We start from the raw sequence: 8,878 nt of genomic DNA, 5'->3' as shown, positions 1-8,878 counted from the left end.
CCCCACCTCCTACCTAGTCCTCACTCTGAGCTTTGGACAATGGGATCTTGAGGCGTGGAGTGGTAGGTCACTTTTTGAGGGAGGGTGGGAAGCCGAAGAACAGGTCTTTCTTTTTCCCATCAGGTTCCAGAATAGGCCTGGTGGGTAGCAGAAGGCGGCCTTCTCTTCCCAACATCAAAATGGAGCTTAGGGTCTCCTCTCTTGTCCTAAAAACTGAATGCTTAAAAAGAAAAATATTATTGTTAATTCACTCCTATGCATAAATTTACAAACATCTGGTGAAGTATTATATTCACATTCATTTTATGTCCCCCTGGTATAGATACAATGTTAGTTTGCGAGTCACCATTGATCTTCCGAGTTTTCTTTTTCTTTTCTCTTCATGTCTTCAAGTACCCAGTCCTTGCCTGGGAGCTCAGGCAATACCCAGAAGGTTCTGAGAGTGGCAATGGCCCTGTAAGTTCTGGACAGGACAGTCACTCTCAATGGATATCTGGGCACCAAAATAGGGACTCTGGAGTCCCGCTCACCTGGCTGGTGAAAGATCTTTAAGAAGATGATATCTAGAGAGGTGGGGACTAGGAGGAGGGGCCTGGGTGACAGGAGACTTTGGGAACTCTCTCACCTGTCCCTCCCACATGACTTAGCTTACTGGTTAAGAGGGTGTCATTTGCTCTTACTTAGGAGAAAACATTAGATTAAGTAAAATTAAGCAGAAGCCTTTTCTTCAGGACTAGTGAGTTGAATAAACAAATAGGCATTATGAATCTCTCAAAGAAGAGTGTAGTATGAAGGTAGGGGTGGGGCCTGGCTCTTTTGGGTGGTCCTTTTAAGAGAAGGAGCACTAGGTGTGGGCAAGGCACGATTAATCTTATTATACAGAAGAGGGAAGTGGGTCTCAGAGTGGTCCAGGGAATTGTGGTCCAAGCAACACAAAACCATGAATATGTTTGGCATAGAGCTTTGAGGATACCTATACAGATAAAGCTTATGCCTCCTCAGTTCATGGTCAGTCCAGCTCTGTATTCTGTCTTTCTCAACATTTTTATCACTTCTCTTTTGGGAGGGTGGGGCAGTACCCAAGGGGCCACATTTCAAAAAACACTCTTCAGGAACTCTGACCGAGTTTAAATATAAAGTCTGCATGGACTTTGGCAGCTAACCTGGCTCTGCTGGGAGATGTCTGGGCACATGCTACTGTCCAACCTTTGTCCCTTTTTTTTTTTTAGCACTGCTTTACTTATCCAAACAAAGCAGTGGTCCTGGGACTGGTGCTTCTCTGACACATTATGATAAAGAAGGGAAAGTCACCTGTGCCTTGGTGGTGGCTTCAGGGGATTTGTTATTTCTGTTACTATTTCATTCATCTTGGACACTGAGCAAAGGCTGAGACCTCCCAGAAGGTGGGCGGGAAGAGATACCTTCTGAAGAGAATGAGGCAGTGCCCGGGATTCAGCGTGGCCTGGGGAACAATAAACAGCAGAAACCGCTCAGAGGACAGCTCCATTCATGTTGCTGGTTTTACAAACGCTGCTCATTTCTGACTCACGTCGCACAAGTCACAGCGTGAGAACGGTGAAGGACGGACTCAGGCTGCGCAGGTAAGCAAACACTCCAGTGTGTTTCTGCTGACATTGACAATGCCGCTCTCTTGCTTGTGAACAAATCATGGCTGCTTATCAAGAGCACGTGCTGATTCTGAAAGCTCATGTTAACGCATGTGTATGTATTTCTAGTTCTCATTTGATTTAATACCAATTTAAGTATCAATAACATCAGAATTACCTGTGAGATGACTGGCCTGAAAAACTAGAGCACGGAAGATTTAGATTAGCTCTGAAGATTTACTAAGAGAGACAGTTACTAAATGTTAAAGTAGGTTATTAAGGGAAGTTATGGAATCTGTTTCCCTGGAGATTCTTAAAATAAGACAATGTCTATTATATAGAAGAAGGTTCCAGGATCCTGACAGAACGAAGATAGCTTAGTTTGGCTGCCAAGTTTTTCTAACTAAAATCATAGGTACTCTGCTCAAGGTTTATATCTATGTGGAATTTTGATTTCTTATTTCCTGGCTTGCTGATGCTATTTCTGTAGGAGAGTTAGAAATTTCATTTCAGGTCCGACTAGCCAGGTATAAAGTTATTACCAGCTTCATAGTACCTTCTGACCACTGTGGGGATAATGAAATAAGGCAATTATTATTCTTATTGTTGTTACTACTGTTAATATTATTACTATTACCTGCCGTTTTTGAGCACTCACTATATGTTAAGCACCGTGTTAGCTCTTTACATGCATTATCTCATTTTCTCCTCATAATATTTAAACGAGTATCATTTTATCACCTTCACAGATGTTTAACTTGAGCCTTGGAGCAGCTAAGTAGCCTACTCATAATAAAGCAGGGTTGAGACCCAGGTCCATCTGATTCTAAGCCTGTGCTTTTATGTGCCATAAGGTATGGCTACTGTTTTTAAAACCATATCATATCTAATGTAGGCTCATATGCCATCTCATTGGGCAGCTATGCTCTTTGGCTAGTGCTAAAAAGACGCTGGGTTCTCTATTGGACTTGCCTCCATTTCCACAGATACTTCAGAGGTTCACAGAGAATGGCATATTTTTTATCAATGCCTCATATGACTGAGATGCAAAAGACCTTCATGACTATTGACTACTTACAATGTTGGGGTTCTCATAAGGAAAATAAAACTTTTGCTGCTAAAAATGTTTGAAAATGTAATACATTCTTTTGAGAATACATTCTCTAAATTCTTTGAAAGTCCATTGATGATTTACCTTGAGGGGGAAAAAACACCTGACGGTTATTCAGAATCAAACCTGGTATATTGGGAAAATAATCCAGTTGTGAAGAACAAGGTGTGAATAATAAAATAACAATTTCATTTTCTAAGATTGTGACATATACCGTGATTAGGTACATCCTGTGTTTCCATCACAATCAACTTTGGCCCCGACACTGATGTGTATCAGGGAGTCTGCCCAGTGACCTAGTAATGTCTCGCTATTCAATGACTGGTGTCCGAAAAAGGGCCAAAATGATGATTTAAGGGAAATGCATTAATTTAGCAGCTGGTGAACTTTGGAGCAAGACAGATGGTGAAGGTAATGATCTTGCAGGAACTATTTCCCATCTCAGCAAGACTGCCAAAAATGTGCTCCTCTGCTACGTGCTCTAATGAGGAGGGGGTGGGAGGAAAGATTCTTATATTGGTGTTTATCACAGGTACATTTTTTCCTTAAATAAGACATAGGTCAGTGATAAGCATGACCTTCAAAAATTTGTATGCATGCTTTAAATGGGGGAAAAATAGCTAGATAATGATAACAATAGTAAAATATTCTTTTGCTAAGAATTTTGAATTTATTCTATTGAAAGTTTTGATTCTGTTCCTGGTAGAGTTGGGGTCATATGTTGGTTGTTTGCCACCTACAACTAAATGTAGCCAAAATCAGACTTATTTTCTGGCCTGTCTTCCTTACAAACCCTTACCAGACCTGAAGGTTCCTGCTGTTGTCAATGGCTTCATTCTCCTGCCAGCCTCCTAGGTTCCTAACCTTGTCAAACCTTTTCCTTCTGTTTAGTCCAGAAAAACATCAGTTCTATGATTCCGTGCTCTATGGGGCTTCTCAAAGCCTCACACTGCCTTCATTCTCATGGGTACCAGCTGCATTGGGCCTAAGCATCATAAATAGACAATAGGAACAGCTTTTTCTTCTCCCGCCTTGAGTTCCTTCCTTATGAGAACCACCCTGCCCAGCAGCAAGCATTCCTTTCATCACTGGCCCGAAAAATTAAATCAGGGCTATTCAGCAAGTATCCTACCAGCTTACTCCCCAACTCTTTGTCCTGTATGTTCTTGCTGCGGCAGCAAACCTTTACTGTCCCTTCCTTTGACCACCTTACACCTCCAACGCATCCACAGACCATTCAGCCTGGCACCTTCCACCAAGTGATATCGCTCCATCCCTTCCCAACACTGTTCAAGATTGTCCTTTGTCATGAGGTTTTCCCAGAGTATATGAGGTTTCCATGTTTTCATCACCACAACTCTTCAACATCCTTATCCCTTAGGCACTGAATTATACAATACAACTAACAGTCAAAATTAAAAATTTACATGTAATTGTTTTTGTATGTCTACCCTCTCCATAAATTGCACAAGCTTCTTTTGTGAAGAAGTCAGTCTCGATTTTTTCATGCTACGCCCAGGCCTTGGGCAGTCCCCACACACAACAGAGGTTTCCATTAGTCCCAGCTCAGTCAGGGCCATCTTTAAAAATTTCACATTTAAAAAAATACAAAAATCTATGAAGTCAGAAAATCCTTCCTTGTGCTATGTAGTGAAACCTCTCTTGCTGGATTTCATTGACTGAACAGCTTGATCTCCTTTGTAAAAAAGTTTTCTCTAGTATGGAGATACCTCAAAAAATTAAAAACGGATCTGCCTTTTGACCCAGCGATCCCACTTCTGGGAATATATCCAAAGGAATCCAAAACACTAATTCAAAAGAACAAGCACCCCTGTGTTCATTGCAGCGTTATTTACAATTGCCAAGATATGGAAGCAGCCCAAGTGTCCATCAACAGATGAACAGATAAAAAAAACTATGGGACATTTACACAATGGAATACTATTTGGCAGTAAAAAAGAAGAAAACTTTACCCTTTGATACAGCATGGATGGATCTGGGAACATTATGCTAAGTAAAATAAGCCAGTCAGACAAAGACAAATACTATATGATTTCACTCATATGCAGAATCTAATGAACAACCTGAACTAACAAGCAAAATAGAGACAGACTCACAGAGAGCAGGATGACAGCTATGCAGTGGGTGAGGGGGTGGAGAGACTGAGCAAAAAAGCAAAAGGACTCATGGACACGGACAACAGTGTGGTGAGTGAGGAGAGGAGGGGGTTATAAGGGGCTAAATAGCAATGGGGAAAATATAATAAATGAATTTTTTTAAAGGTTTTTCTCCATAAGGAAATCATTGATTCTAAAAGCTGAGTTTAAAGATCATTCTTTCTTTGTGCTAAATCTTATTGAATGTTGTGAGGTAAAGAATAATTTTTTTTTAGAAAGCAATTTCTGTCTACAGATAGACAAATTGTTAGGCAATCAACCTGGAGTTAAGAGACTCTGCTATACAACTACGATATGTTCATTTTTTAAGTACCAGAATTTGTTAAGTAGGTTCATGTATATTGTTAGTTTCCCCTCACAATAATTCTTTGAGCTTGGTTTTGTTGTTCTCATATTATAGGCAATGAAACTGAAGCTCAGGGCAGTTAAGCTACACATTCAAGGTCACCAAGCTACAAGCGGCAGGAGAGGAGGATTGGCTCTTCGCAAATTTTATCCTTTCTTACCATGTAAAACCTGCACTCTTTCCTAATCCTGAGCTGTTCTAAGCCAAGGGCCTCTGGTTAGCACTAAGCCTCATAATGAGAAAGATGCAAAGGGAGACATTAGCATGGTTGACAATGGTGAAGAGGCAAACAGACTTATGGGGAATGTGCCAGGTTGTTCAGAGATTACATTTCCATGTGCATTTGGAACTCATTCAGTTCCACTTTTTGTCTGTTTACTTGTAGTTTAGTTGTCAAAGCTTTGTATTTCAGTATCGGATAGGGCTAGTCCCTCCTCCACTGCATTCTTCTCCCAGAGTTTTCTTCTAGCTTTATAATTGGTTTATCCAGTTCAGAACACCATTATGAAAGTTTTTGGATCTTTTTTAGTGTCAAATTTACAGATTAAATTAGGGAGAGTTGACATCTTGAAAATATTGTGTCTTCCTAACGCAGAATTACAGTAGGTTTTCTCCATCTACACCAGCATTCTCTCGTGTCTGTGTTTCTCAGTACTAGTGTCCTTTGTGTCTTTACTAGATTATACAGATAAACCTTTTTATCACGTTAAAAATAATCTCCCTCTCAGTTCAGTCTCTGTTTCAATATTGCTTTCTTTCCCTGTGCCTTTCTTTATTCTGTCTCTTTCACACACAGCCCACATGGGCACACATGGCAACCTCTTCATTCACAAGGTCATCAAGGGCATTTGAAAGAAACTGAACAAAGAGGTCCAGGGCCCTCTGTGACAGGTAGGTACAAAATAAGGTGTTTTTTCTTCCTAGAAGAACATGGCAATAGGTTGTCATGGGCTTCATGGTGGAGGGACTTGTAACTGTTTTGCAGTGTTCCAAGAGCTTAAACAGTACTCCGCATATAGTGGATGTCAACAACTATTTATTGAATGAATAAACGAAAAATCTAATGCATGCATCCGTAACTCCTATTGGAACAGTTAAAGCTCTTTGTTTGTGTTTTCCCCACGGGTGAAACTACCTCTGGGTATTTTGTTATAGAAAGTTTCTGTTGAGCAGAGAAACAATGTATAGAATATAATTATCTTCCTGTGTATGCCATACTGACCTATTTCTCTATTAGAGTATTAATAATGAATGCCCAAAGCTCTATTGAAAATATAAAATAACCATATTCCTTTTTGCTTCTTATTAGCCAAAGCCTTGAAATTCACACTTGCACGATGATGGCTCTAAAATGCACCCTGACAGATGGATACTCTTGAGCTGTCATAAGCCCTATGGAGAAAACCCAGTCAATGTGTGAGTTAAGGCGGCAGTGAATGATCCTCATTCTTCTGAACCATGTTATAAAGCAAGGCACCCAGGCTCCCCATTGCTAGAGCATTTCCCAGCTGTGTGCAAGAACAGTCGCATTGTGGTTTTACACAGGAGCTCAGGTTGCCTCTTATGAATATGCATGACCAGGCTGGATCTTGCTCTTGCCCCTGGAGTTTTCTTGCACTTACCTTAGCTCCCACAAACCCATTTCCTGCCTATCATTTGAAGACGTTCTTTGAGGAGCTTTGAAAAAGTGAGTTGTTTCTCCAATTGTGGAGGATTTTTTTTCTCTTAAAGATGACACACTGCACCCTCATTTATTCTTATTCACTGTGAGTCATTTTCTAGTTTTATTTTATAAATAATATCTTCTACATCTTCCTCAGAGGCAGATGGGAAAGTTCAAGGAAAACACCCTCTGGAAAGAGGAAAAGTACTCTGGTCTGGATTTGTGCGTTGGTGCCATCGCTGGAGAAGTCCCGATAAGCAGCGCTGCCACAAGGAAATGAACAGATGGCAAATGGTCCTCGAGCAGCGTTCAGAGTGGGTTTCCTTTGTTTTAGGAGTGACTGTTATTCTCTTCTTACTGTGAACTCTATGTACTCCTGAGAATGCAAACACAAGCTGGAAACTCTTTCCTAATATTCGTAAAACAGGTCACTGGATCTAAAGAGTACTTGGCCAGTTGGGAGCTCCCACACGCACTTGCTAATTGTTATTGCTGTTCTTTGTGAGAGGAAATGGGGGAGGGGAGAGCAGCTAGCTCCTCTGAAGCCAAGAGGCAGCGCTCCAGGAGCCCACGTGGTGAACAGCATGTGCTGGGACATGCCAGCATGTGTGGCTCCTCAACTTGGCACGTAGACTCCACCCCTGTTTGACAAAATTTACAAAGCAGACAGGGAGCTGTGGGGGTGTTTTCTCTTAACAAACAGTAATGGGTGAGGAAATGGCAAATGGAGGTTGCTATGCAGTTGTTTTGCTGTTGATATGGGAGCAACGCCAGACAGCACTTAGACTCTGGGAACATTTTCGTTATTCCATGGAAGCCCCCGCCTTTCCATAGAGAACTCATGCTAATGCCTTTTGCTTTAATGACAATAAGGAGTGTACCTTGTGTCTAGATGAGCTGCTCTTGTTTCTCTTCGATCTGGCAATCCCATCCTGAGACCCAGTTACTCACATCCCCTTGGTTGTCATAGATTACCAGTTTCTAATAAACTATCTGTTTTGTTTGTTTGTTTTTCATGGTGAGCATTCTTTTCCTAGAAAGCACTTATATTCTTAAAATTGCTCAGCACTATTTCAGCATTTAAAGTTCATGGTTTAAAAGTTGATGATTTTGCTTCATTGTTAAATGGTGAGTGAAATAACAGGGTCAAGGTAAGTTTAACAGGATTTAGAATTCCAATGTGACGGAAGTCTTTCCTTCTCCTAAAAAATGGTGGGGAAAAAGAATGGAAGGAAGGAAAAAAGGAAAAAACAAAGGGAGGGAGAGAGGAAGGGAGGAAAAATCTATTCAAAGGAAGTCTTGAGTCGGTGAGATTACTGACTAAATCAAAGTTTATCTGGGCGAAACCACTTTATGGGCTCTTCTTTGTGTCTTGCTTGATTGGTTGAACAAATACCTTTCACAAGTATACTGTGTGCCAGGCATATGAACAAAACAGCATTTTTGGCTACCATCTAATAATACAGTCTTTTCATTCTACTTTCAAAATAAGTCATTTTTACATTGTACATCTCATATTCTGTTTCCACTGCCATTAGAACAACTGGATTACCTGTAACTTTTATTAAAATAATTTTATTTCATGGAAAGTTTATGAGTTATGTTTTCCTTATGTCCAGTCACCTTACTTTGTTCAGCTGTGCTGGACCAGAGAACTTCATCCAAAGCCTTAAAAACAGGTTGTATCTTACAGTGTCATGCAGTTTACTTTTCTGTGAGGTTTTTGCAGCCCTCCATCCCAGGCCTGGGTTGCTTCCCTAGCACCCTTCTCATGAGCTCCAATTTCTTGTGCATGTGTCTGTCTTCCACATGGGCTGTTGGTCTATTGAGGGCAGAGCCTATGTCTTGTTTTTTTCCTAAAGTAATGGCAGCATAGTTAGCACTTGACCAATATTTGCAGAAAGAAATGAATGCTGCCCAAAACATCTTTGTTTATATATTTTGAACTTTTGGCCTTTTATTTTAATGGAATTG

General features: G+C 40.7%; 1 long non-coding RNA gene across 1 annotated transcript; it reads left to right on the top strand.

Annotated features, from left to right (window-relative positions):
- Positions 1–1,240: 1,240 nt before the first annotated feature.
- On the top strand, positions 1,241–8,427 carry LOC129067191 (uncharacterized). Its single transcript, XR_008528750.1, has 3 exons — positions 1,241–1,601; positions 6,551–6,928; positions 7,062–8,427. It is a non-coding gene; the product is annotated as an uncharacterized LOC129067191 (long non-coding RNA).
- Positions 8,428–8,878: the final 451 nt, after the last annotated feature.

Source organism: Pteronotus mesoamericanus, unplaced genomic scaffold (assembly GCF_021234165.1).
Source record: "Pteronotus mesoamericanus isolate MK-2021 breed Mesoamerican mustached bat unplaced genomic scaffold, CSHL_Meso_final contig_20, whole genome shotgun sequence".
Classification (NCBI taxonomy): domain Eukaryota; kingdom Metazoa; phylum Chordata; class Mammalia; order Chiroptera; family Mormoopidae; genus Pteronotus; species Pteronotus mesoamericanus.
Note: the sequence above shows the minus strand (reverse complement) of the source record. Positions and strands in the feature narration are given on the sequence as shown.